General features: G+C 37.9%; 1 protein-coding gene and 1 pseudogene across 1 annotated transcript in view; one reads left to right on the top strand and one right to left on the bottom strand.

Moving 5' to 3' along the window:
- NRXN1 (neurexin 1) overlaps positions 1-27,955 on the bottom strand; it is a 1,127,542-nt gene that overhangs the window by 343,600 nt on the left and 755,987 nt on the right.
- LOC113937430 lies at positions 27,082-27,592 on the top strand (annotated as a pseudogene).

Genomic DNA, 27,955 nt, shown 5'->3' with positions numbered 1-27,955 from the left:
AAGGATAATTTCCCTGTAAAATGGAGAAACTCCCCCAGAACATTAGAACATAGTTATATTTCAGTTTTCTTAACAGATTTTGAATGCTCTGAGCACATGTCCAGATGAACATTGAGGATGCATTTCAGAGAAGAGCTACCTTTTAAGGCTCCTGTTTTTTGGAGACAAGAAGTTTTCATATCAAGACTATATATCTTTTTTCTTTAGAATAATACCATCAAAAGGAAAAGTTTGTCCAACTATTTGTGAAATTAAGTCTGTGATGCCAGGGGCGCCTGGGTGGCTCAGTCGTTAGGTGTCTGCCTTCGGCTCCGGTCATGATCCCAGAGTCCTGGGATCGAGCCCTGCATCGGGCTCCGGGGTTGGTGAGAAGCCTGCTTCTCCCTCTCTCCCACTCCCCCTGCTTGTGTTCCCTCTCTCGCTGTGTCTCTCTCTGTCAAATAAACAAATAAAATCTTAAAAAAAGAAAAAAGTCTGTGATGCCAGATTTTCCCAAGAAAACAAGAAAAAGAATAATTATGGCAATTGATGAGATATACTAACCAATGCATTTATTATACTTATAAATATTTTTAGAGAAAACTAAATTTTGAGACTGATGCCATCCCAAAAATTGCCTGAAAAGAAAATTCTACTATCCTTATTAATCCACATCTACAAAAACATTGGGACTTTTAACTTGTGTTTTTTTTTTTTCAAATACATTCAATATGGATGGACTTAATATTATCATATAAAGAAGTATAGGGTCTGCTTCTTCATTCCTAGGGGATTTATTCTAGGGAAAGGCCAATTCATCAATTCTTGATTCTCATGTATTGGAGATATATTTGCTCTTTGGTAGAAAAGACCTGGATAAGGAAAACAACTACTGAAGAACAAAATGTTCTCTGATCTGATCTTAAATTCCTAGAAACAAGCAACTTCCCACTAACTCAACCTACTAAGTCCAGAGAATCAGAAAACAGCAGATACTTTCTACGTGAGAATTAAACCACTCTCTATATAATAGGAACAACGTCAGGAGAATCTAGTGTAAAGACTTACCATGATGGGGAGACTCAGTGACTGCACTGCCAGTCTCTTCAGTCAAAATCATCTAATATGATTAAAGCACAATACAATAAAGTCATAGATAGGTCTATTGCATTACAACATGAGCCATTAGTTCCTAGACAAGATGCACAAGATGCCCTGTTTCTGGTTCACTGTGGGAAACTCCTTCCAATAGCGATAAGCAAAGAAAAAAACACAGAAACCAAAAACAACAAAAAGCACTCTTCTATATAGTATAGAGGCACCTTGTACTTTATTTTTTTTTAAGTAGGCTCCACACCCAGTGTAGAGCCCAATGTGGGGCTTGAACTCATGACCCCAAGATCGAGACGTGAGCTGAAATGAAGAGTCAGACACATAACCAACTGAGCCACCCAGGTGCCCCTATAGGTGTCCATTATTCTAAAGGGAAGGACCTCTGACATAGTTAAAACAGCTAGAAAATATTCAAAGGTGATTTCACAAAGTGCATCCGAATATCAAGGCGCTTTCGAAATTTCCTAATAAAATGTGAAGTAGTATTCTTTTCCCATAAATATTTCAAGTTTTCACCTTATAAAAACAAAGGTGATAGTAGGACACAAGGCCAGAGAAGGTCATCTTTCCATCACAATATGTCCTCCTCACCACAGTCATTCACACTTAAAAACAACAAACAAATAAAAACTATTATTCCTTAGGGACCATGAAAGTGAACATCTGACTTGAGAAATACTTTCTTTGGCTTAGGTTGCTTATTCTTACTTTCTTCAAATGCACAAGAGGGGCAAGTCAAAGCTAGAAAAAATAGTCACAATAGAGTTTTGAACACCAATTTGTAACTCATTGATTCCATGCGTTTTCCAAGAACCCTCCTGGAATGGACAGAGCTAGTTCTACATAATTAAATGGAGTAGAAATAAACCCCTACAGTTATCACAAAATTAAGCAGGCAGGGAACAAGAAGCAAGGTTAGGGCTTTGAGACTAAGACCACTCAAAATAAATTCTAAGAAATTTTTTTTTCTGTAAATAACCAAGGTGGTGTTTTGCTGAGAGTGGTAGTAAGACAGGGTAAGGAGAGAGGGGAAAGAAGCAAGTCAGTTGCCAATAATAATGACCGGGATGACCTCTCATTCTGTCTTTCCCATCTTTTTGGCTTTCCTCACTACTGCTTTACCTAATAGACCTTTCCATGTCATTAGTGAGTTCACTGTGACAGAGGATGGATGGTTTCCAGGTGGTAGACAAAAAAGGCTATGTTTGGTATTTAAGAAAATGTAAGTAGAACATAACTCTATTCACTATGTCAAAATCACATGGATAAAGGAGTTTAGAGAACATTACTTATTCTTCCTTATTTTAGAAAACTTATGGAACACTCAGTTTAATCTCTACATACAGACAGCACAGCCACCTAGGGAATTAATTATTTGCTTTGTGCACACCTTATGATCATATCTCTTAAAGGAATTCCCAAAGCAATCCTTTGTACATGTCTGCTGCTATTCTGTTTTTCAGAGCCTAATGCGCACTGTAAGGTTGTCAGAAAAAAAGAAAAAAATCAGTTTTTCTTTGTTTAGACAGAGAGGCAAATGAATAAAACAGACAAGAAAAGTACAGGAAAGAACAGTTTAAGTATAAATACAAGTTAGTCCTGTCTCTGACTTTGTAACTGTCTCTGGCCAATGACAAACCAACTAAATGGTATCCATATTTTTCTCAGAAATACTGTATTAAATATATTAGTATATCCTTGAAAACTAAAATAATATAAAGCTCAGGAAAACAATGTTTGTAGTATATATATTTCCTCAAACAAAAAAGGAAACGTTTATTACAATAATGCCTTAATTTTCAAATGGACCATTTACATCCTGGATGGTCTCAAAATTGAAAATAAAAAGCAATAAGGGGGTGCCTGGGTGGCTCAGTTGGTTAAGCGTCCAACTCTTGATTTCAGCTCAGGTCAAGATCTCAAGGTCATGAGACTGAGCTTGGTGTTGGGCTCTGTGCTCAGCAGGGAGTCTGCTTGTCTCACTCTCCCTCTGCCCCTCCCCCGGCTCTCTCTCTCTCTCAAATAAATTGATAAATCTTAAAAAAAAGAAAAAAGCAGGGCGCCTGGGTGGCTCAGTTGGTTAAGCGACTGCCTTCAGCTCAGGTCATGATCCTGGAGTCCTGGGATCGAGTCCCACATCAGGCTCCCGGCTCAGCAGGGACCCTGCTTCTCCCTCTGACCCTCTCCCCTCTCATGCTGTTTCTCTCTCTCCTTCTCTCTCTCAAATAAATAAATAAATAAAATCTTTAAAAAAAAAAAAGAAAAAAGCAGTAAGAATCTCGACACTTGAACTTCTCTGGAAGGATGAAGGTCCTTATGTTCTCTGGGAGGGCACCTGTTAGATTAGTTTCCTATCTGAACTGCCACAGCACTGATTCATTCTGGTACTTGGTTAATAACAACAAAGCCAGAAATATTTATCTAATGCCCAAAGCATCGGAGACATTATAGGGCACAGAAGAGAAGCTTATATACTAAATATAGAATAGTCACATCGCGGATGTGCCAATTTAGGAGTAACAGTCATATAAATAATATTTACATTTAAGAGCACTTTATGAGTCTCAAAATCCGTTTTGCACTGTTATTTTATTTAATAGACATTAAATAATGTCAATTCTAAAAAGACAGAGATCCAGAGGCGAATATGATACAAAACTTCAGATAGAGCTGGCATTTGAAAGATGAGTTGGGTGTGAGTAGAAATGAGAGAAGAGGACAATTACGACTGAAAACTAAATTGGTCTTTCCTTCTTTTAAAAAGATTTTATTTATTTATTTGAGAGAGCATGGTGGAGGGCAGAGGGAGAAGCAGGCTCCCCACTGAGCAGGGAGCCCGATGCGGGACTCAATCCCAGGACCCCATGATCATGACCTGAGCCGAAGGCAGATGCTTCACTGACTGAGCCAACTAGGTGTCCCAGTCTTTATTTTCATAAGCATAAACCTCACGAATTCCTTATGGACACACATTTCTTATTATCCTCCTTAGCCTTAGGACTCCACCTCACAGCAACCTGACGAGCATTTACTGAGTTAAGCAGTGGGGAGGATCTGTCCTTCTGTATCTATCTTCATCATTAACATGGTACTTTACAAAATAGCTGGGGAGTTCAGGGTATAGCCCATGGCTATGGAATATAATTATGCTCACAGACTCAGGGAGCCAATCCCTTCACTTAAGGTTCATTAGCCTGAGTTCCAAAGATCCCAGGAGGTGATTCCTTCCTACTCTGAATCCCCACAGCACATATCACCCAGACACTGTCTGTAGCGCAACTTCAGCACTTCAAGTGAAATACTGTCTGTTAGCTCTTTGTCTTCCAGTTGGATCGTGTTATCTTTGTTCTGCCTCCCAATTAAACCTCAAAGCTCCTTGCAGATAGGAACTATGTCATCCAGATTTTCTTTATCTAGGCCACATAGCTCCTAGCAAAATACTTGGCATAGTGTAGGTGCATAATCAATGTTTGCTTTGTGCCTCCGAGTTGCAAATGCTGCAATTTTGTGTTAAAGAAATGATGACATTTGCCTGGATTTTAAATGGTGACACTGGAGCAGGTGAAGAACACCAAGCAGGCCATGTAAACCTCTCACGGTTTCTGACTATGTGATAAAAGGTGCTTAGTTTGGTAACTGTGGCATTTCAGATTTGGAAAAGTTGGGAGAAGGCCATCTAGTTTGGACTCCTTGCTTTATATATGAAATAGGCTAAGAGAGAGGGGAAGGACCTTGCTAGATCACAGCTAGTGTTGTGCCAAAAGGGAAGAAACTAACATTTGTTGTAGGCTTATCATATAGTAGGCAATTTTATTACAGTGCATGAAGAGGCTGCCAGATGTGGGTCACATGACCTCCTGGTACTTCAGCTGATAAGGCAACTTGTCATTCTGTAAGAGTCATAACAGGTGTGGAAGACTGTCTACTCCTTTGTTTTCCTTTTGCTGTACGATTTCTTTTAGATATCCAGCAAAATATTTGTATTTTTCTCTACAAAAAGGAAAACATGTGCTGGGTAGCATGAACTGCTTTGGATAACTTAATAAGGAGGTGTTTGACATGAACAAGGAAAAAAAGAGACAAAAGGGAAAAGCAGACTTTTAAATATAGAGAACAAACTGGTGGTTGCCGGGGGGGGGGGGGGGGGGAATAGGCAAACGGGACTAAGAGTACAGTTACTGTGATACGCCCTGAGTAACGTACAGAATTGCTGAATCAGATATTGTACACTTGAAACTAACATAACAGTGTGTGCTAATTATACCTGAATCAAAAAGATATAACGTTTTTAAATGACATGCTTGAGTTTGCTATTCACCACAGACACTCCAAAGAAACATGTTTATCTAAAATGCAGAACATAGGGGCGCCTGGGTGGCTCAGTCGGTTGAGGTCTGCCTTTGGCTCGGGTCATGATCCCGGGGTTCTGGGATGGAGCCCCATGTTGAGTTCCCAGCTCAGTGGGGAGCCTGCTTCTCCCTCTCCCTCTGCCCCTCCCCACCTCTGTGCTCGCTCGCTCTCACTCTCTCTCAAATAAATAAAATCTTAAAAAATATATATTTTAAAAAAACTAAAACAAAATGCAGAAAAGAATGAAATTCTCTATCACTTTCCCCTCTAGCTCTTGATTTTCTGAACCAGGAAGTTGTTGAATATTCACACTCTATCCTCCATACTTCCTCTCTTCTCCTCACCTTCATTTCTCCTTCTCAATTTCTTTAAATTGACTTGTATTCTACTTAACCTACTTATTCTTACCAGATTCCCTTGCACCTCAGGCTCTTTTTCTCATCTTGGACTTTGCTTCAGTTGCTTTCCCTCAGAAGCTTTGGCTCTATTTTTCTTGTCAGCACAATCTAACGAATACAATGCTTGACTGAGAATGAGACATGGCTTTACTGCTCTCTCCCCATTTCTAGCAATATGGATGTGCTAATCAGTTCAGTCTCCTTTTTGGTTTTATCTCTCAATAAAGTGATATATTATTGTTTTCACTTAGTTTCCTTCAACCATATTTACTTCTATTCTCAAAAAAGAGAGATATGGAATATGGTAATTACATCCAACTGCCAATAATGGAAGAGATCACAATTAAATTGAAATAGGGATGACAAATGACCATACACTTTTCCTTTGAAGCAAATTCCATTTGGCTGACTTCAGAGTCAAAATACAACAGTTATTTTATCAGGGACAAAAAGAACATAGCTGGGATTCTAGCCCTAAGAGGTCAGGTGCCACTGGATTTAAGCCTTAGGAAGGACTTTAGATTTATTACAATACAGATTTTTTAAAGTTCTGGTATAAACGCCCTCTCTTGCCCATCATTCATATGATTCAATTGCTGGTTCCAAGGAGTTAGGTCATTTTCAACCCGGAGTGTTTTAGAAAATGAAGGCAACGCTGAGGTCCTTGAGCTCTTTTCAGGGGGCAGAAGGTGCCTTTTCCTGAGGTCAATGTTCTTAGCACCAGCCTGCCAGGAGCTGCCAAGGTGCATTTCAGTGCAAAATATGTCCAGCCCTTATATTTGAGTTTTATTTATTTTAAAATTCCCTTTTAAAATATTTATTAAACCATAAGAATGTCCACTCACATTGAATATAAAAAAAGATACAAAAGGGTATGTGCTCTCTCTTCCAAATTTGTATTTAAACATGACTGTGTCTATATATTTACATATATTCATTCACACCAAAAAGGAATCTACCCAAACAATAACAATAATTATATCTGGACAATGGAATTTTGGGTGATTCTAATTTTCTTTTTTTTTTAACTTCACTGTATTTCCTATATTATCATAAATATATAAACTTAATTTATAACCATGGCAAAATCAAATATATATATATATGTTTTTCCTTTAAAGAAAGATGCTCTGTCTACACCAGCCAAAAACCTGCTGTTTTGTCAACCAATTCTTAAATTTCCTAATGAGATCTGAATTAGTGAACTTTTAAAACTGCAAATTTGAATTGATGTAAGTGTCTTGAAAAATAACTCTTAGCATATGGGAACCAGAAGTTCTGTCAAAGTGGAGTTTAACACTTAGCCTTAAGCAGCAGGAAAGGTCCAACTTGAGAAAAAAAAAAAAAACACAAAACACATTTGTCCATTAAATCTCTCCTGACATCCTTTCTTTTCTTTTTCTTCCCACAAAGAGTTTAAAGAGACAGATTTTGAATTTTGTTCTTTGGACATAAAGAGGTAAAATCTTAAAAAAAAAAAAAAAATCCAACCTGCCCGATGATTAAGAATCTCCCATGTCTTACCCAAGTTTCACAGAACTTCTTCCATTTACATTGATGGTGTTCAACAGACCCTACCCCAAAGTTTGGCATTGTAGCATAGTGAGTATCTTAAACTGAAAGAGTCTGAGAAAAGAAGCAGGAAGATCACTCAGGAAGGTCCTCCCCTCTTTGCCCTTCTTCCCTGAAACAGGTCATAAAAAGACCCAGTGAAAGGTCCCCTCCCTGTACCAGAGAGGAGGAAGATACTTTAATCACCAGACGAAATTGAAAAACTTCAGTATTCCATCTGTAGAGGGGAAAAAACCAGTTCTTCCATAACATGGGTCTTTATCCCTGTGAGTGTCTTCTTTATGACTCACATAAAACATTTCATTTCTGGTCACCAAACATGTGGAGGTTTTTTCACCCACACCAAGCCATTCTCTGCAGCACCAGCTGGGTGTCCTATAATTTAATTCAATTCTAACATTATCCAAACAGAGCATCAGTCCCGCAAGTCTGCCCCACCCCTCCAATGTCAAATGCTAGTTGCAACTCCAGGTTGTCATCTGTGCTTCTGACCAAATGGCAATAAACGAGACGTTCCCTCGACCTCCTCCTCAGGTTCTATTAACTTGCTAGAGGCGCTCACAGAACTCAGGGAAATACTCTGCTTGGCAGTCTATTAAAGGAAATGATACGGATGAACAACCTGATGGAAGAGATACACGGGGCAAGGGATGTGGGAAGGGTCCAGAGCTTCCATGTTCTCTCTAGGTGGGCTACTCTCCAGTACCTCTACATATTCATCCACCTAGAAGTTCTCTGAACCCGGAACTTTTGGGTTTTTACGGAGGCTTCATCACATAGATATGGTTGATCATGAACTCCGTTTTCCTCTCTTCTCCCTTCTCAGGAGAATGGGGGAGGAGAAGATGGAAAATTCCAAGCTTCTAATCATGACTTGGTCTTTCTGGTGACCAGACCTCTTCCAGGAGCCCACCCAGTTGTCTCATTAGAACAAAAAACATTCTGGGACGCCTGGGTGGCTCAGTCAGTTGAGTGTCTGCCTTTGACTCAGGTCATGATCCCAGGGTTCTGGGATCGAGTCCCACATCAGGTGCCCTGCTCAGTGGAGAGCCTGTTTCTCCCTCTGCCTGCTCTGCCTGCCCCTTCCCCTGTTTGTGTGCACGTTCTCTCTTTCTGAGAAATAAATACATAAAATCTTATTAAAAAAAGAAAAAAAAAAACATTCCTATCACCTAGGAAATTACAAGGGTTTCAGGAGTTTGACATCAGGAATAGAAATTAGAGACCAATATTAAAAAAAGAGATGTTCCTGGTGTTGTCACCACCTAAGAAATTACAGATGTTCCTGGTGCTGTTACCACTTAAGTTTTAGGATCTCTGTGCTAGGAACCAGGGGCAGAGACCAATATATATTCTCTATTATCGCTCACCACAGAAAGGGAATGTGAGGCTCAGAAATTTTATTTGCTCATCTACATGGGACTCTAAGCAAGATTCAGTGAAAGAAAAATTAATGATAATTGTTTCAATCCTCTCTCTCATCCCCAACATTCCAGTGGCCACTCAAAATGACTATTTTTCCAATGGTGCAGTGTAACCAGGGGATATTTTAGGGCTGACTATTTCCATAAAATTCTATTCTCTTTCTTCAGTCTTACTTTACATGGTGCTTTCTGTCTAAACCATCAAGGTGTTAAAATATATTAGGACAAGTTGAAACCCAATGAGAACAAGTGATACATTTTAACAAGTTTTTTTAGGTCACTGTCTTGCAAACACAACGCAAGCTATATTTTTCTGTCACATGGAGAGATTTCAACATATTTATAGATCAGTGGAGAAACCTATTCACAGGTGTTGCATTTATTTTAAATTGATTTATTAGAATTATTTAAACGACAATTTGGCATTGCAAAAAAAAAAAGGAATGAAAACTTGGGTGTTCTGGTGAAAGATGGTAGAATGATCATACTTCCCCCCCATTTTTTCTTCCCAACCAACTGGTTTTTTTAAAGACAAGAAGAATGGGGGGAAAATCTCAATAAAAGTAGGAAGCAACTAATCTATGAAGACGTGCTTCCCACTGCCCTGAAAATTAGACCTAGGTAAAGGACAAAGCTACTAGGTTAGAGGCCACTCCATTGGTAATGGGCAGTGGAGTCTGAGCTCCTCAGAGGTAAGTCACACAACCCCAGGCACCAAAATGCTTGGAGGGGAAAAGCTGGTGTCAGGACAAATTTCAGGAGAGTTACTGAACTGGGGAGGCATATCTCAATCAGGAAACACACAGGTTCATCCTTTCACATAAAACAGATCACAAGTTCAACAATGTGATGGGGAAAAGTAGATAATAAAAGCTCTCACTTTGGTCACCTGAAGAGAAGTAAATAATATCACTGCAGGTAAGTCCTGTGACATCAGCAGTTCACTGTGAACCTGCTAAACAATTACCCCTGGGAGCAGAGACCGCCACAGGGACAAGTGTGCTGATAAAGACAGGTAATGAGACAAGAGATGAGAATCCTCAGTCCTCCCTCCCTGAATTTCCCCCACGCTATCATTCAACAAAACTTGGCCCTAAAAACAAAATTCCCCAGTGAAAAATTAGAGACAAAAAAAAAAAAAAAAGCAGTAAATCATTATGACCAAAACAAAAAAAAAAAAAAAAAGGCAAATGAAGGATAAACACCAGGAAAAAAAATCCTGCACAATTTAGTTAAAAATTATGGACACTAAAGTCTCCATGAAATCAAAAGAAAATATGGATTCTCTGAAACAAGGGCTAAAAGAAAAGATGAAGGAAATAAAAATAGACTAGAGGAGAGCAGGGAAGGAAAAAAAGAGCAAATAAAACTATGACAGAAAGCAAATCCTCTTTAACAGTTAATTCTTCCATTTAGAATGCGGAATCAATAGAACCTAAAGGTTATATTCCTCCAATAAAGGGAATGGCCATGGTTTCTGCAAAAGATACGAGGCAAAATAAGCACCAATTCTTTAAACACCAAGAATATCATCACTCCCTTTCTCCTGTGCCTTTAGAGGTCTTAAATAATTGAAAGTGAAGTTACTGGACAACAAGGTGATCTTTTACGATGAACTATCAAATTTAGATGTCAGAGTGATGGTTTGAGAAAAACCTAGCTCTGTAAAAGTGAACTAAGTCAAGATTTAAAAACAGCCTTTGACGCCTGGGTGGCTCAGATGGTTAAGCGTCTGCCTTCAGCTCAGGTCATGATCCCAGAGTCCTGGGATCAAGTCCCACATCAGGCTCCCTGCTCTGCAGGGAGCCTGCTTCTCCCTCTCCCTCTGCCTCTGCCTCTCTCTCTCTCTCTCTCTGACTCTCATGAATAAATAAATAAAACATTTAAAAAAAAAAAACAGCCTTTGATGCAACAGATTTTCTCTTTGTATGCTTACCTCAGCATAAAAGTGTGGCGCGTGTTACAGAATTGATACCAAACAGCTAAGAAACCTTCATGTGTTTTGAATGACAAGGTATTGACCATGGTTTCTACAAAACAGGCTGAGTAAAATTAAAAAAAATAAATAAAACAGATTCTTTAAACACCAAGAATATCATCATTCCATTTGTTCTGTTCCTTTAGAGGAACACTTAGAATTAAATAATTGTAAGTGAAGCTACTGGACAACAATGTTATCTCTTACGATGAACTACCAAATTTAGATGTCAGAGTGACAGCTGAAGAAAATTGCCTGAATGGAAAATAAATGAACAGCCACAAAGTAAACCAAGTCTACTTGCCTAAGCCTTGTGTTATTAACTAGAAGGATGCTTATTACAACAAGAAGCTATAGCTTATAAAAATTCTATGAAAATCAATAAAGATTTGCAGACTGTAACTTCAACAAAGATTTGATTTGTCAAGTATTACTCTAACTTCCTTTATTTAGTGCATGCATTGGATTTCTAAAAATACCAAAGACAAATATTCATATTGACATCCAAAGGCAGTATTTTTATTTAAAAATCGTTTTCAATATCCAAAGTTTCAGACTGAAAATATTCCTATGCATGGCTGGTGGTCCCTCATAATAGCATTCAGAACATTATTGTGTCTGCCTTGACCTTTATGCAAAGGATTGGGATCCTCACCTAAACTTTCTCTTTACCTTATATGTTAACACTTTATTATTCCAATTAATTATTTATTCATTGAGTCCCTCCTAATTGATTTATATGTCTAACTGCCACCCCACCTTGGTGAAATTCACTCCTTGAGTTTAGGTAAGTTACAGAATCTTTGTTTGCTCTTAATAAAGCTCCTTTAAACTTAAAAGGAAACTGGATAATCCTAGCCTCCTGGATTTGGGGTAGCTAGTTTTCAAGGGAACATATTAAATATTAGAAATGAATTTGCTGTGTAACTAGTTGTGTCAAAGGCCATGTTTGTTTAAGGTGCCCTGCATACCGCAAAAAACCACTCAAATCACTGGACTTCATGATGACATTGATGATCCTATTAGAGCTTAGTACTACTACCTTGGAAAAAAACAAAAATTTGCAATTTTACTGGCCAGTTTTGGAAGACTAAATGGCAAAATGGAAATGTCTAAAGTAAAATGGCCCATGTACTCAAGCAGTGCTTGCTCAATGACAGAAAGGGGAAGACACTCAAAAAGAGCACAAAGAAAAAGGTTCCCTGATGCCTGTTTTGATTTTAAGGAGGGGGTATGTATCAGCAGCTCAATTTTTATATCCTTGTAGACATTCCTTCACCTTATGAAAAACATACAGCCGTTTTTTTTTTAAGTACATAAATAAGTAAATAAATAAGCCTAACACTTGTATTCAGAAGATACATGTAACCAAGGAGTCATATGAAAACAAAGCCTGCTATTAAGAATTCTGACTTTCCTTCAACTAGAAAAAAATTTGGAGCCAAAGACTCTATTTTGCTGCTTTCTGGCTTTCTTAAGAACATAGGAAGCTCATACTGTTTGGCCAACAAGAGCCCAAAAAGGCTCTGAGATTTTTTTTTTTTTTCTTTTTTTTAAGTGAGGCACTTGTACAAATGCAGTGTCCAGGCCATATTTGTTTTGGGCACTAAGCTCAAAAGAGAAGTTAACAAATATACTTCATTTTAGAAGGATACCCTTATGACAGATCAGAATTGGGCTGCTCTTGTAGCACACCCACTAAAACACAAAGCGCCTTTGTCACAGTATTGTTTATCTGCTTACACAACTCCAAAATATAGATTTCTGGGTGGAGGTTCCAGGGGATGCTTCCATCTTTGTTTTTCTTTATGTTTTAATGCAACCCTCAATTTGATCCACATCCTTCTATACAATCTACCACTATGAGAAATATTTATTTAACACACTGTTAGGGAAAACAAAAATAAAACCATCATGTACTGGGTGGCAGTTAAAATATTAGCATTCTTTTTTTTTGGCTTATAAACAATAGAAATTTATTTCTCAGGCACTATTCTGTGGAATCTGTCACATGACTCAAAATACCAAAAAATATTGGAATCATACACATTGATCACAGATAGTGAGTGCCTCCTGTAAAAAAAAAAAAAAAAAGTCTTAATGTACCACTTATATTCTGAGAGAAACAACTTAAATCGGGCCCAAAGGATCAGAGGGGGCCACTACATTTTGTGCATAAAAGCTCTCTATAGGGCTTTGTATTTCCACTTAACAGAGAGCAGCCCGCTAAAGTATGATGGCATTTATTTACCATGTCAGAAAAAATTCTACAAAAGCATCAGACTGAAAGATGACAATGCAACCCTACCAAGCAAAAGGCCACTTTGTGTTCAACAGTACAGTATAGGGTGGCATCCAAAGACAGGTTGGGGAAATATGACCAGATTGAGATAAGCAGTATCACCGAGACTTCTCGGAATAATTCTAGTAAGAAATTATTTAAAAACAAAAGAACTTAATGATGGCTCACCAGCCTGACTGATCATTAAAAGAATCTAGAAGTAGTGTTTTAGTTACAAAGTGTACTCTGGAAATAACAATTCCTAAAATTAAAAATGTCATGCTTATCCAGTTATGCCACAAGCCTTCTTACCAAGTTCAAGTTTCTCTGCCCTTATTTTACACTTCAAGATTTAGAAGAATATGTGTTCAAAGAAACGGCCTGATATCTGTCACATCATTTGTCAGTGGCTATCAGCTAACATGTTCCTATTCCCTGGGAACCACTCTTCAAATCATCGGCCTGTCCAAAATAGAAATGGTGTTGGTATTACTGCTTGTACCTTATCCACCAAATGACCCATCAGTTGCTTGTCAAATGACACAGCCATCTATAAAAATATATGAAGATATTAGTCATCATCAAATTTATAATAATATGGCTGTTAACATTTTACATTTGATGAGACAGTAGATCCAAACTAAATAGTAACAGTTTAAAAGTTATAAAATATATCAATATGATGTGCATCTTAATAATGAGCACTCAGCAAAATTTGTTGACTGTAGTAGAGAAATATTCAAAACTAATGATATTCAAAGAAATATTCAGGTATCCAAAATATTAGATACTTTTATTATTAATGATAAAAATGTGCTCCTGGTTCCTGCCCTAAGGAAGGAAGTGAAAGGTCACCTTCTACAAACCAAGATCTTAAAGATAAACTGTACTAAAAAGAACCAAAAATACTGTATGCATTTGATCTCCTTTTCCACTCAAAGTTAAACTCTTTTTGTTGTGTGCCCCAGGATCATGATGGCTATGAAGAATTATTGTTGGTTGGGTAAGTAATTAAAAGACCATGATTCATTAATTAATCTATATGAATCACATACGCAAAAATTCTGATGAAGCTTAAGTAAATCAAACTGAAAATGTGTTCTGCCATTTTATAAAAGACAGCCACAATGCTTTAAATAGTAACTGTTTATAGACTACTTTGAAAGATAAAATATTTGCTTTATAGCTATTATTATTGACAATGTAGCAAGGGTCATTTTTAAATTAGTAGAGATAATAAAACATTAAGTGATTCACAAATTACAACAGAAAACAGAAAAGGTAAAGTGAACATAGGTTGAAAACATCATTATCTCAAGAGATTAATTTTAAAATAACTTAAAATGGCAGTTACACTAAGCCACTTACTTTTAACTTTAAATGTTAATTTATCTGGGAAATTTAATTCAGGTTTCCCTCCCAGTTAAAAAAAAAAAAAAAAAAGCTTTCTACAGAAAAGCTAAGCTTACAAAGCCGATATATTAGAAGCCAATTATTCACATTACAAATTCATTATTACTTTGCAAAATGATTCTTAATACGATTGCTTTAAATCAGTAAGTTTTCAAGTTGTAAATCTCCTGAGATTTTCTGAGGCTGCCACTTATCAAAAGCATATTAATCACATGGCCATGTGGCATGAATCATGATGAACCTTAGCCTTTGGGAGTCCAATGGGCTGGAATTGAGAGCGCAGCTCTGCTCTACTTAGCCATATAATCTCAAGCTGTACTTAACCTGGTGGAACCTCAGTCTCCTCGTCTATAAAATGGGAATAATAAATATCTGCCCCTGCAGAACACTGTGAGGATAACCTATGACAAATAAGGTACGTGGTTAATAAGTGGTGACGACTTTGTTAATATTAAATCACAGTCAATACCATAATTCAAACTCTGTGAGGCACATTAATTTGTAGTTTGGGATCCCTAACTCATTATTCTCCTAAATCCAAAGAGGACAAAAGATTCTCTTCAGAGCCTTTCCTCAGAAAAGACTATATTGATCAGGAAGAGGGTTCTCTGTTTGGTTGTTGTTTTGCTTTTTGTTTATTTTTTGTTTTTAAGTACTGGAGATTTAGAATACATTTTGAAGAAGCATAAGTTTGGGTTAAAAATATCTATTTTGGGGACCATGTTAAAGAGGGGCCAAGGTAAATTACATCTTTTTTATTTTATGTTAAAAATGCAAAATGGTAGGGGCACCTGGGTGGCTCATTCAGTTGAGTGTAGGACTCTGGGTTTCACCCCAGGTCATAATCCCCAGGGTCGTGAGGTCGAGTCCCCTGCCTGAAGCGGGGGCGAGGGCTGGGGAGGATGGGGAGGTGGAAGTCGGCTTGACTTCTCTCTCTCCCTCTGCCCCTCCCCCTGTTTGTATGCTCACATGCACTCCATCTCTCTAAAATAAATAAATCTTTAAAAAAAAAATCCAAAATGGTAAAACAACATCAAAACCTTGTTTCTGTTTCTTGTGCTGGGAACATGTATCTGTTACAGAGACCCTTGGTGAGTGAAAATGGCAGTCTGTTTCGATTTAAACTCTATTTTATAATCAAAGTAAAGTTACATTTTTTAATGGGGCTATGGAGTATCAAATGAAAGAATACACAGGAAAGTATCAATGAATTGGTAAGCATCATATAAATATTGGATACTATTAATATTAATGATAAAAATGTGCTCCTGGTCCCTGCCCTAAGAAAGGAAGTGAAGAGGTCCTCTTCCACAAACCAAGAGCTTAAAGATAAACTCTTTCCAATTAACCCAGGAATTTAGATTCATAAGAACCAAAAAAAATGAGATCTACTCATCCTGATGAGCACTGAGTCAGGTATACAACTGTTGAATCACTATACTGCAGACCCGAAACTAATTAACATTGTACATTAATTGTACTGGAATTTAAAAAATAAAAAAATAATTAAAAAACAAAATAAAGCACTCCTCAAAAAAGAAAAGCATAAACAAACACCTGTTGTTAAAAGCATTTTTTAATTAAATTAAAAATAATAAAAGAGATCCAACTGTCTCGAATTCATTAGGTGGTGCACACCTTTAGAACTTGAATTTGCACCATGGTCTACAACTTCCAGTGTTCAAATCATAAAGCAAAAGTAGTTTCTATCTACAGAATAAAACCCAATTCTTTCTCAAACATCTTTAAAATAAACATATCAATTAACCAAGAGTTAAATTCCATTTGGCCTAAAGAAAAAGATGTATTACTATTGAGAAATTGATTCCCCTTTTATCATAAAATTATTTACCTAAAGCAAACTTCTATTTCATACCTGAGGTGTGAGGCACTGATATATTTAATCAAAATGTTTTTGAGTTATTATTTTTTTACTTTTATGGTCTTCTCCATCTGTATTTTATACTCACATTTTTGGAACATTAAGTGAGAAGCAGGAAACAGAAGATGTTACTGGAAAGACAGGCAAAGCCTATGTTATAAAGAGCTGTTATGCCACAAAAAAGATTCTGAAATTTAGGACTTAAGTGATGTGAATCCACTAAATCGTTTTAAGCCAAGGAGAGAAACAGTTATATTTAACTTTAGGCAGATCACTCAGGTGATAATGTACAGTATGTTTTTGTTTTTTAGATTTTATTTATTTGAGAGAGAGAGAGCACAAGCAGGGGGGAGCGGCAGCAGAGGGAGAGGGAGAAGCAGGCTTCCCGCTGAGCAGGGAGCCCAGTGCGGGACTCGATCCCGGGATCCTGGGACCATGACCAGAGCCGAAGGCAGACGCTTAACGACTGAGCCACCCAGGCACCCAGTAGAGTATTTTTAAGTCATTCATCACAGCCTCATACTAAGATATAATTCAAAGTTTGGAATAAATGGTGTAATTTGGGTCATATTGTTTACTTTCTATTTTTATATTATCTCCTTTCATAACATGAAGTCAGATGAATTCTTTGAAAGTATGAATTAATTCCAAGTAAAACCCAAGTTAACATTTCTTCCACTGTTTGATGACTAATTGGGGCAATAAAATTAATTCTGAGTAGGTGAGACCAACAGAGAGACGCATGTTTTAAGTGTCAGTAATTTATCAATTAACAACACTGTCAACCCTAATCTCACTTTGAAGACAAAGAGTAACTAAATCAACATCTTCTTTGGCTTAAGCAAGAAAGACCCCTTTCATCACAGATATTTGTTTAAACTCTGAGTCGTGGGTAATTGATCTGTAACAGAATAATATAAGACTCACCTATCGCCCTCTATTTTTGAGAACTATAAGTTATGTGAAGCAAGAGGCAAACAGTGTGTGCCTTCCTCACTGCGGCCCCAACAGCCCCCTGGGCTGCCTAGCACACAGGGAGGGTGGAAGGAACAAAAATCGGAAAGAATTGTCAAATGAGATAATGAATGTGGAATCCCTCCACGGACTGCAAAGTATGATACAAGTGCTGTTTGTCTATTCTATAAATAGTCTCTAACTTCTTAAACACCCAGCTTTTAGGATACTCTAAAAAGAAAATGCTTTTTCTTCAACAAAATAAAAGCAACTGTTCCTCAAGATTCATTTAAGTATTTTGATGGAAATGCTTAAGGAATGAACGAGAGTCCTCAAACTTTAGCCTGTTTGTGATCTTAAACATCTTTCTTGTTAAAAACACAAAATGCACTTGCCAAAATGAATCCGTAACTTCCTTTTCTGGTGCAGAATTTAAGACTTTAATTTGAACAAGGAAGCTGAATTTAACATTGGATGTCCGTTATGAAGACTGAAGAATGCACCATCTTTACTTAATAATTTGCCATTACTCCTTATATGGAAGGATATCTGGTGTCCTATGTATGTGTGATGATTTTTCTTTTAAATTTTTTCCCTTTCTGCTACACATAACTGCTATATATTTGTATATGTGAGTCTAGAACCAGAGCTTATGATTTAATGTATGCTCTCCTTTGTAATACCTACAGTTTCTGTCCAAACACATCAACAGACATCACCAGTGGCCCCTATTAACAGGGCCTGTCTTCTTACCCAGTCTCATCAGAAACTCCAGGCTTATTGTCCTCAAGGCTGGATTTGGACAACTCTAGGCAAATGCCTTAGTTCTCCCTCCTTCCATCCCTCTCTCTCCACTCTTTCTTTGCCCGTTTCTCTCCTTGTTCTACTTCTGATCAGAGCAACTTTTTTAAGACAAATGTTTTCCATCCTTTCCTCCCCACACAAAAAAAGAACCTTAAGGGATGCACAACAAGTAGTATTATGAGTTGCTATGATGCTGAGCTTTCACTGCATATGCAAAACTAAGAGAGTGCTTTCCTGTGGAAATCACAGTGATCATTTGATACAGTACTGCTGCAGCAACCTTTGAGGATTCTCAGCTATTGATGAAGGATAACAATAACATTTCAGTTCCTTAAAAGAGTTCTCTCTCCCAATGCCTCAAGGTCTGTGCCTGTGCAGTAACACTGGCTTGGACTTTCTTACCCAGGACTTCTCTCCTCTTTGCCTAATGAACTCCCACTCACCCAACATATCACACTTTAAATGACACTCCTCTATGGAAACTTTTGCTGGCCTCCCCCATGAGAGCAGAGTCACCTATTATGTAAGTTTATAGCATCCTAAGTTCTTCTTCTTTGACACTTATGATGCTTTTAAAATTGCTATGTATTTTGAATTTTTTTTTTTATAATGGCTGTGTCCCACAATAGGTATAAACTGTATAAGAGCAAAGACTATCTTTTGTTCCCCATCATATCCCCAGCACCTAGAAGAGAGCCTACCACAGAGTACACTGTAGCCAGTCAGTGCTTTCTCTCCACTCAGTTCTTACCCACCAACAGAATTCTGGCCTCCTGCTGTACCTAATACACCTCGTTCCACTCAACATAGGAAAATCTGCAGGATGAGGCAGGAGATTATTGTTTTATATAATATTTGATATTTTAAAAACAAGTAAAAGATATTTTTTTTAAAAAGATAGAAGGTAATAATTTAAATGTTTCAATATGCAAAAAAAATCTTCAGAAATAATTTCATGGAATTTCACTTTATGAAATGTTTCTATAAATTTGGTGTTCATTTTACTCACATCCACTTGCTAGGGCATTATATATTTTTAAGTCCTTCACTTACAGGAAGACCCATATAAAAAGAATTTCAAAAATACCCATATAGCTCATCTTTCAGTAAACAAAAGCAACTGAAACAGCTTGAAAAAACAGCAACACATGATAAAATGAAAAACTCTGAACTTGCAACTGTTATGAAAAGTGACATAGAAAATTTTAACCAAAAGCTGCCTGGAGCAAAGGTCTATCTCCAGTAGAAAATATATGGAAAACCACTAACCAGTGATCTAGTAATGGAAGGAATCAACCAGACAATATAGAATACCCTAATGTATAAATTTGCCATAAATGTTATTCAAAGGGGTAGAAGATGAACTGATAAACCACAAGTACCAGCCAAACAACCAAACCAAGGAAAACAAAACAAAACAAAAAAACTAGAAAAATTTCTTACATCCTATTGTTATCTCTGTGAATACATTACAAAATCCTGAGGAAAAGTGATTGCTGTATAATTGAAAAGATACTTCAAAGAGTTCCTATAAATATATATGAATTCACATTATCTCAGAAGTATTAAGATAAAATTAGAGTTTGAAATTCAGTGTTCTCTTGATAATTGGGAAATTATTTTTAGCCCCTAAGAAATAGTGTGGCATTTTGTACTAATCTCATTGCTGCTTCTGCTTCTATCTCTTCTTAACATCATCATCATCATCATCGTACATTAACTTATGTTGATTTTGGCATTTAAGTGCTAAGGATTGATGAATAGAACTCCCTATGTTTTAGTGAAGTTACTTTTCAATTTATAACCTTCTAAAAATCATGATCACCCATAGGAATAGGCTTATAAACTACTTTGCCTTTTCATTTCATTGAGCTAGAGCCTCACTACTTTTTTTAAAGAACAAGTACACAAATAAAAATAATCCAGCCGACTGGATTATTCAGTACCTACATGTTCTGTGCACTTACATCCCACATTTAATATCATTCCTATACTTTCCTGAATTGAATATTAATCAAATACTGTCTTTTCTTTCTACATTCTTCCCCCAACATGATAATGAATGTATATTTAAAGTTCCACTATGGTTTTTAATATATCTTCAGTATCAGTAAGCATGGAAAATATTATGAGGGAAGTGAACGAATTATCAACGGATAAAGATTTGTTATTGTTGTCTTCCAAAAGGGTGTTTATATAATTTTTATTTTAGATGTTAACCAGTATTTGAAGGAATGTTTCCTTCTTGACACTGCTCAGAGCTCACATCATCTGAATATTATTAGGCGTTCTTTCCGTAAGATAGGAGCTGCAACAGAGGGAAGATGACTAACTATAGCATGTCTCAAGATAAGTTTGCTTTCTACTATCTGACTGTAGGGTGCAGTCTTCACTGGGGCACAGATGGATTATAATGAAATGGTCTGGTCTCAGTTTCCAAATGTTATCATTCTCATAGTCTACCCCATGGTCGATAAAACTACATTTTAAACAAATGAAAATAAGTGCTAGTTGCTGATAAGATTCAATTTCCCATAAGTTACAGCTTGCTTTATTCATTTAAGAAGCGATATTAAAATATTATTTCGTATGTATTAAAGTTTTTCCTTTGATGACCCACCAGTATTTCTAGACTATCACTTCCTGATACATTGATCTATAAATGATCTTGTAAAATGAATGGGCACTAAGGAGCTCTCCTGTTGGGGTAAGGACCCTGAACTGGTAGAGGGCGGAGTGCAGAAACAACAAATAAAATAAATAAAAGTATGTATTATTGGTACACAGTTTAAATATGTGTTTGGAGATTTACTAAATGTCCAATCCAAACAAAAACTCAAAGAAATCTTTCTCTTGGGTGTTCAAACAGTACGTAATTAGGTTGCATCATATGAATAAACTTTTCATCAAACACTTCCTGAATACTTATTTGCTAGGAGTTGTATTTAATAATGGGACTAAAGCAGTGGTTGCCAAGTGGGGGGCAATTCTACTCCCAGGGAACATTTGACAATCTCTGAAAACAGTTTTGGTTGTCACAGCTGGGGGAGAAGTGCTACTTGCATCTAGAGGATAGAGGTTAGGGATGCTGCTGAACATCGTACAATGTCCAAATCAGAATTGCCTAGCCCCATATATCAGTACTGATGAGGTGAGAAACTCCACAATAAAGACATAAGGATGATTCAGAGTGGCATAAAATTGGAGAAAGAATAGCTTTTGGGGGGTGACTCTACCAATCCCAGTGAGAAGAAACAGATTCCTAAACTAAAACAGTAAGGTTAGAGTGAAGAGAGAATCCGGTGGAGAAATTTTAAGGAAAGACCACAGACAAGATTCAGTGATGGAGTAGCTTCGAGACAAGTAAGAAAGGTGAAGAAATCTAGGACAAAGCCTGGATTTCTGACTTTGCTGACCTAGTAGTGGTGACTGTCAATACATGGAGAAAGGGGATGTAGAAGGTGACACGGAACTGAACAGAAAGTTAGTTTGGTTTTGGAGATGTTGAGCTGAAGAAGATTGAGTACATTTAAACAGAGCCAGTTGCTAAGAAGGTATGAAGGAATAATGAATGTATAACTCAACAGAGCTCTAAAGTTGAGGTTAAAAAGCCAGGGACTGATCATCAAATAAGTTGAAGTTTTGCACATTATTATTTATTAAAGAGATAACAGGGGGGAAAAAAAAAGAGAGATAATTGTCAGATGTCTTTCTCACAACACAAACAAGATGTCTGAAGCTGAGCAGTTTCATTTCCCCTACGATGGGGAGTTCTCCCCTACGACAAATATGCAATTTGTGGTCGTAATGTGTAGCTCTCCCCCCCCCAGTATTATTCTCCACAGAAATCTTCCCTTATTCACTACTGTCCTTTTATATTAGTGTGTGATATAAATCAAGACTGACAGAAGAGACATCTTATTAGAAACCAGGAACTGTTTTGATGTATTTGCCAAAACTCTGTATTATTTGGCTTCTTTCCTGCTACATAAAGTAAGTGTCATTTCACTGTAATTCTAAATGCAATTTAATATTAGCTATGAATTTTCAGGGCAGGGTTAGTTAATTAAGGTCTTAAACCGAAATGCATATTGCAAATATATGCATTACAAACACATTTATATAACTTATAAATAGCCATGTATATAAATTACTTATCTATAAAACATACAGCATCTCACTGTTATTGATTTCAAATAGAATCAAGACACTTGAATTCAGTGCGTAGGAAGGAAATATAATATCTGTGCATTCCATAATCAGCTAACCTTTGGCAAATTCATTAATTTTTTACAAGAAAAAAGGCAATATTCAGAATTCTAAACCACAAATGGTAATGTATCCTGAGCCAACCCAGTTATTGTTAGTACTTATATACTGAGAAACAATTAGAAATTAATTTTTAAATGAAATAGGGAGATGCTTTTAGAAGACAATAAAGGAAGATAATTAAGAACAATAGTGAGAAAACAGTTTTTGGATTTGTTCTGAAGAAATAGTACCAGATATTGTCCCTAATGCACACATGCATGGAAAAGCACAAACTCTCCAAGTTCACGTTTAGACCCAAGAAAAGAAAAATCAACAAGAGAAACTCGTTGATGCCAGATAATTGATGACAAATAAGCAGCACTTCTTTCCTACTCCCAAAAAAGTTCAGATGGCACTTAATTATTTCATCTACCCAGTACTTTATCCAAAATTGAAGAAGACATTTTTCACAAACTGCCAAATACAAACAATTTATTCAATTGGGTCTGCTTCGCATGAGTTGTTCGGTAGTTAACAAGAGAGAAAGAAAATAAAGATTTCTAAGGGTCACATTTGCCAAATATCCTCTTTAAAAAGTATGGTGGTTCCTTGATATAACCGATCGCCATAATATCAGGCTTGACTGTAATCATGAAAATTCTCCTATCTGAACATTCCTTCTGATTAATAATGGAGAAAAGTGTCTGCAGGAAGATAATCAAATAATGCTAGTTTCCTAGGCTGTCAAGCCAGCAGGGCAAGGGGATCTCAGTGAAGGAGTTAAAGACACGGGTTTCACATGCACACCGTAAAGCAGAGAAGGAAGGAGGCAGAATTTGGGTGCCTGATAATCTATTGCTTTGGAGTCAGGAGGGCTAGTTTGGAGCAACAGAGAAACAGATTTAGTTTTTAAAGAAATAACACTAGCAAAATCAGATCTCCTCTGGACCAAGAGTGGGGCCAAGAAACACATGCAGTGGTTTAGAAGGGCTTAGCCTTACGCAGTTGACAGTCTGACTAACTAATGAGCACTTTCTCCAAATGAGGCTGGTTGCAGGAACACTTTCCAGGGCTGTGTTTTATCTCAGGGCCCATTTGCCTGCAGCTGAGGTACTATTACCAGTTGAATGTGGCTGTAATGTTGCCACGTGACATCAGAATAGTTCTATTTCTAGAAAGATAGCAGAGAGAAACCCTCCAGTGTAATCATGCCAGTGTACACTTACTGTAGGCGGGAAAGGAATTTTTCATTTTGCTCCTGGAGCTGAACCGCCAAAGTTGAAAGGGAAAAAAAAATAAGGCTCTGAATTAAGGCGTAAAAAATCTGATGTTAGGAAACACAGGCTCCTGTGCTTTCCTACTCACAGGAACTAAGTAGTTTCAGCAAATAATCCTGTTTTATTTCGCTTTAGTTGCCCAGACACATGTATCCATTAAAGCATTCCTCTCCCTTCAAGTACCAAAATGAAATATGAGGAATTATTTTAAAATAAGGAAGGATTTTAGCTTAAACTGTCCTCCAAACTGCTTGCTTAGGCACCCATTTTATGTGAGGCATCAAAGGGCATTTGGCCAGACTTGGAGAAGTAATTAAACAGGCCATACTTTGCCAAGGAGAGAAAACAAGTTGGCCAGATGTTCAATGTTGCCTTTGTGACCCATAAACCTACCTCTAGAGAGACATTTATCCCTGGAAGTCAGGAACCCCCGGAAAGGCCATCGTCCTATGAGTCACGCAGGAATGTCCCCAGTACCAGCATGGAGTAATTTAACCATGCCGGAGGCCTGCCTAATTTTCAAAGATGAGTATCCTGCTCTCTCAGACATATTGTTCTGATATTTCTTCCACGAGGGCAAAGTCTCTAAATAAATCCAAACTGACTTTTATTTGGAAAAGAGCAAGTGTATTTGGTGTGTCCAGGAACTTAAGTTACAGGAGAAATAAATTCTAGCACCCCGTTTCAAATCTAAACAAAGGGGCCTCCAAAAGACTTAGTATTTACAGGGCCTGCAGAGCCTTGAGTAAGCATTTTCACGGCACCCATAGAAGGTTCTAATGCGCAGCATTGCTGCTCCATCACCAGCTTATTAAACCTTAATGGGACTTTTGAAATGCTTTACACCAGAGCTGCAGATAACTCACCCACAGCATGGCTTCTGGAAGCTGCCTCAATTCTGCAGCCACCCTGCAGGTTACCAACCTTCCATGTGGGAAATTCCCCAATGCTAGTGTCCTCATTTATGTCAAAGGTCAGCAAACTAAGGTCATGGGATAAACGATCCCCTCTTTTTGCAGTGCTGCTGAGTGAAGAAGGATTTTCACCCTTTTAAATCGTTGAAAAGAAAGAAAAATATTTTGTGAGATATGGAAGCTATGTAATACTAACATTTCAATGTCCGTAAATAAAGTTATATTAGAAAACAGCCATGCCTGCTCATTTAAATACTGTCTAAGGTGGCTTTTGCATACAAGGATCCGATGACAGAGTAGAGTAGTTGTGACAGAGAGCTATGGCCTGTAAGCCTAAAACATTTACTATCTGGCCCCTTTAAAGAAAAAAAAAATTGCTGATCCTTAATTTAAAGCATCATCAATCATTTTCAACCTTTGACAAGTTCTGAAATATATTAATAAAAATTTAAAGACAGGTTCCATGTCAGTCTCTGCAGCCCTTGGTCAGAACTGATCACTGCCTCACAGGCAGGCCTAATGCCCCCATTTCAGAAAAGCATTCAAGAGTTTTGGGTGGGCTTCCCAAGGATCAAGGCCACAAAAATTATGCCTTTAGAAAGTTCAAGACTGACGTAGGTAATGTGTAGCTAAAAAATAATATGACAGGGGCGCCTGGGTGGCTAAGTCATTAAGCGTCTGCCTTCAGCTCGGGTCATGATCCCGGGGTCCTGGGATCAGAGTCCAGTATCGGGCTCCCTGCTCTGCGGGGAACCTGCTTCTCCCTCTGCCTCTCCCCCTGCTCATGTGCGCAAGCACTCCCTCTCAAATAAATAAGACCTTTAAAAAAAAAAAAAAAGTAATATGACAGATTTTTTTCCCCATGAAACATAGCAGAACCTACAGATCAAAATGAATATTGTTCTCTTCAAAGCAGACACTTTGAAATTTGTCGCGAAGAAGCTACCAATGCCCAAACGTATTTAGAGCATGCCTGACACTGCCTGCAGAACCTCTCCTTTGATTGCCTCTTACATAATCTCAATGATGCCAAATTTTCGTCCGTTAAACTTGGATTCGATTCATACTTTTTAAGTCATTTAGAACTATAGTCAGTGAATAAAAGAGAGAAGCACATTGCCTGGAATAGAAGGGGACACCTCAATAAATATTTGTGGAGTGAATTGAGCTGGCTCAATATAAAGCAAGGCTATTGCCGCTTACAGGAATAAAAACCAGCTGAAGACAACACATATAGCAATTGTCTGTCTCTTAAGTGTACAAAGTGCCTTCCATATTCATAAACTTCTCTGCAGGAAGTGGACATAGGGGTTCCTCGTGCTAATATGCCTGTCCTGTCTAGGAGAGATGGCACAAATACACCACACCTTAGGCCAAGGTAACCCTCCATAGGGAAGAAACAAGGGAGGCAAGGATCTATGAAGCAATATGGCAGAGGAACTCCATCTGCTAGAATTCTATATATTGAATCCAAAGAGAACATCTCTGAAGGAAACACAATACAGTGGTATAAGGAAAGGAGAAGTAGAGGAAAGGCTATAGAAGAAATGAGAAGTCAGTAGAAACAAGTGAGGTCATAAGAAGGAGAAGTACACCCTCAGAAATCAGAGGAACAGGGAGATGAGCCACCCAAAAAGTGCCCTGATGTAGAAGGAGATGGTAAAATGACCAGTTCATTTAATTTGCTATGATACTTCAGGCATCATGACCATGTTCTAGTTCTTTATAATGCCTGGCTGAGTGGCTACTGGGAAGGTTTCCTATATACATTTTTTGCATTCCCATTTCTCACAGTAACCTAAGTGGGTCTCCTCCTTATAAGGGAAAAAAAAAATGTGTCCACAAAAATGCAACTGATTTACTAAGCATTCGACAACATAGCTCTGACATCAGAAGCAGAGAATTCTAAAACCTCGCTGAGTAGCATCAGCATCTTTGTATTAAATGTGTATAATCCTAGGCGACTTCCTAAAAGAATAACATTCATTGGGACCCTCTGATAAGATTTTTCAAATGGGTTTCATGACTTTATAGCCACTTCCAGCAAATATGTCGTTTTATGAAGTACAGTGAGAGCAAAGTAATTAATCTACAATACTTCAGAGAATGACAAGACAGTCTAAGTTAGCAGTCAATTATCTGTACAGCAAATGTACATTATGTCTAATCCTCTTTTTCCTTGAAATGCACAACATTTCCACTATGCTTACTTAAACAATAACAACAGCAAGTGTATTTACAGTATCTGGAAAGAGTAACAACAGAAACGTTTTATAGATTTCTCCTATAATGCTTTGTATTCTGTTATAAAAAGATAGCAAATATTAACTTATTCATTCATGTGTTCATGAAATAAGGATTCACCATATGCTGAGAACTGAGGACAAGTTGGATAAGGTATTGTCCTCATCCGATGAAGCTCACCGTGAAGGAGAAAGATGCCTGAATATATCAAACAAGAACGTATCCAGGAGAGTCTCGAGCAACGGCCATGGAGCCACCAGATGAACCATGCAGGACCTGCTCACCCGCCGTGGCCAAGAGCGACTGGGACACGGTGAGGGTGTTTTGCAAGAAGGACCCACAGCTGCCCAGCCCAAGTCAAAGCAGGCCATCTTAGCGGCTGAGAGAGATGTGGAGACCTCCAAGAAATGGGCCATGGGCCAGAACAAACAGCATTCGATCACCAAGAACACGGCCAAGCTGGACGAGGCAACTGAGAAGCTGCACCATGACCAGATACCCTGGAGGTGGGCAAGGTGATCCAGCAGGGCCAGTAGAACAAGGGGCTGACTCAGAAGGACTTGCTGCTGAGAATCAATGAAAAGCCGCAGGGCACTGGGGACAACAAGAGTGGACCAGCCATTCCTAATAACCAGGTTCTGGGCAAAATTGAGAGAGCTATAAGCCTCAAGCTCCAGGGGAAGGATATCGGGAAGCCCATTGAGAAAGGGCCAAGGGCAAAAGGAATACAAACCTTGAAATCAGTGTGTTCTGGCTGATCTCATCTGGCTGGTTCCCCTGGACCACCAGAGCCAGTGTGGGTCTCGTCACGTGGCTGAGCAGAACCTGGGACATCAGCCCTGCCAGAAACCGTTCTACCCAGACCTGATGTCAAACAAAGTATGTCAAGCAAAGTATTACTTCTCCTGATTTTTTTTTCCTTCCTATCCTTGGTGTCTGCCCATTCTCAGTGTTGCTCCCCACGGAGATGTGAGTGGCACCGCCTCACGCTTGGCGGGACTGCAGGGTGGGGTGGCCTGATGTGCAACAGAAGATGCTGTCTCCAGTCTGGCTTTATTTGTTGCCTTAAAAAAAAAAAAAGAAAAGAAAAGAAAAGAAAAGAAAAAAGAAAGAAAAGAAAA

This window comes from Zalophus californianus, chromosome 8, assembly GCF_009762305.2.
Source record: "Zalophus californianus isolate mZalCal1 chromosome 8, mZalCal1.pri.v2, whole genome shotgun sequence".
Lineage (NCBI taxonomy): Eukaryota > Metazoa > Chordata > Mammalia > Carnivora > Otariidae > Zalophus > Zalophus californianus.
Note: the sequence above shows the minus strand (reverse complement) of the source record. Positions and strands in the feature narration are given on the sequence as shown.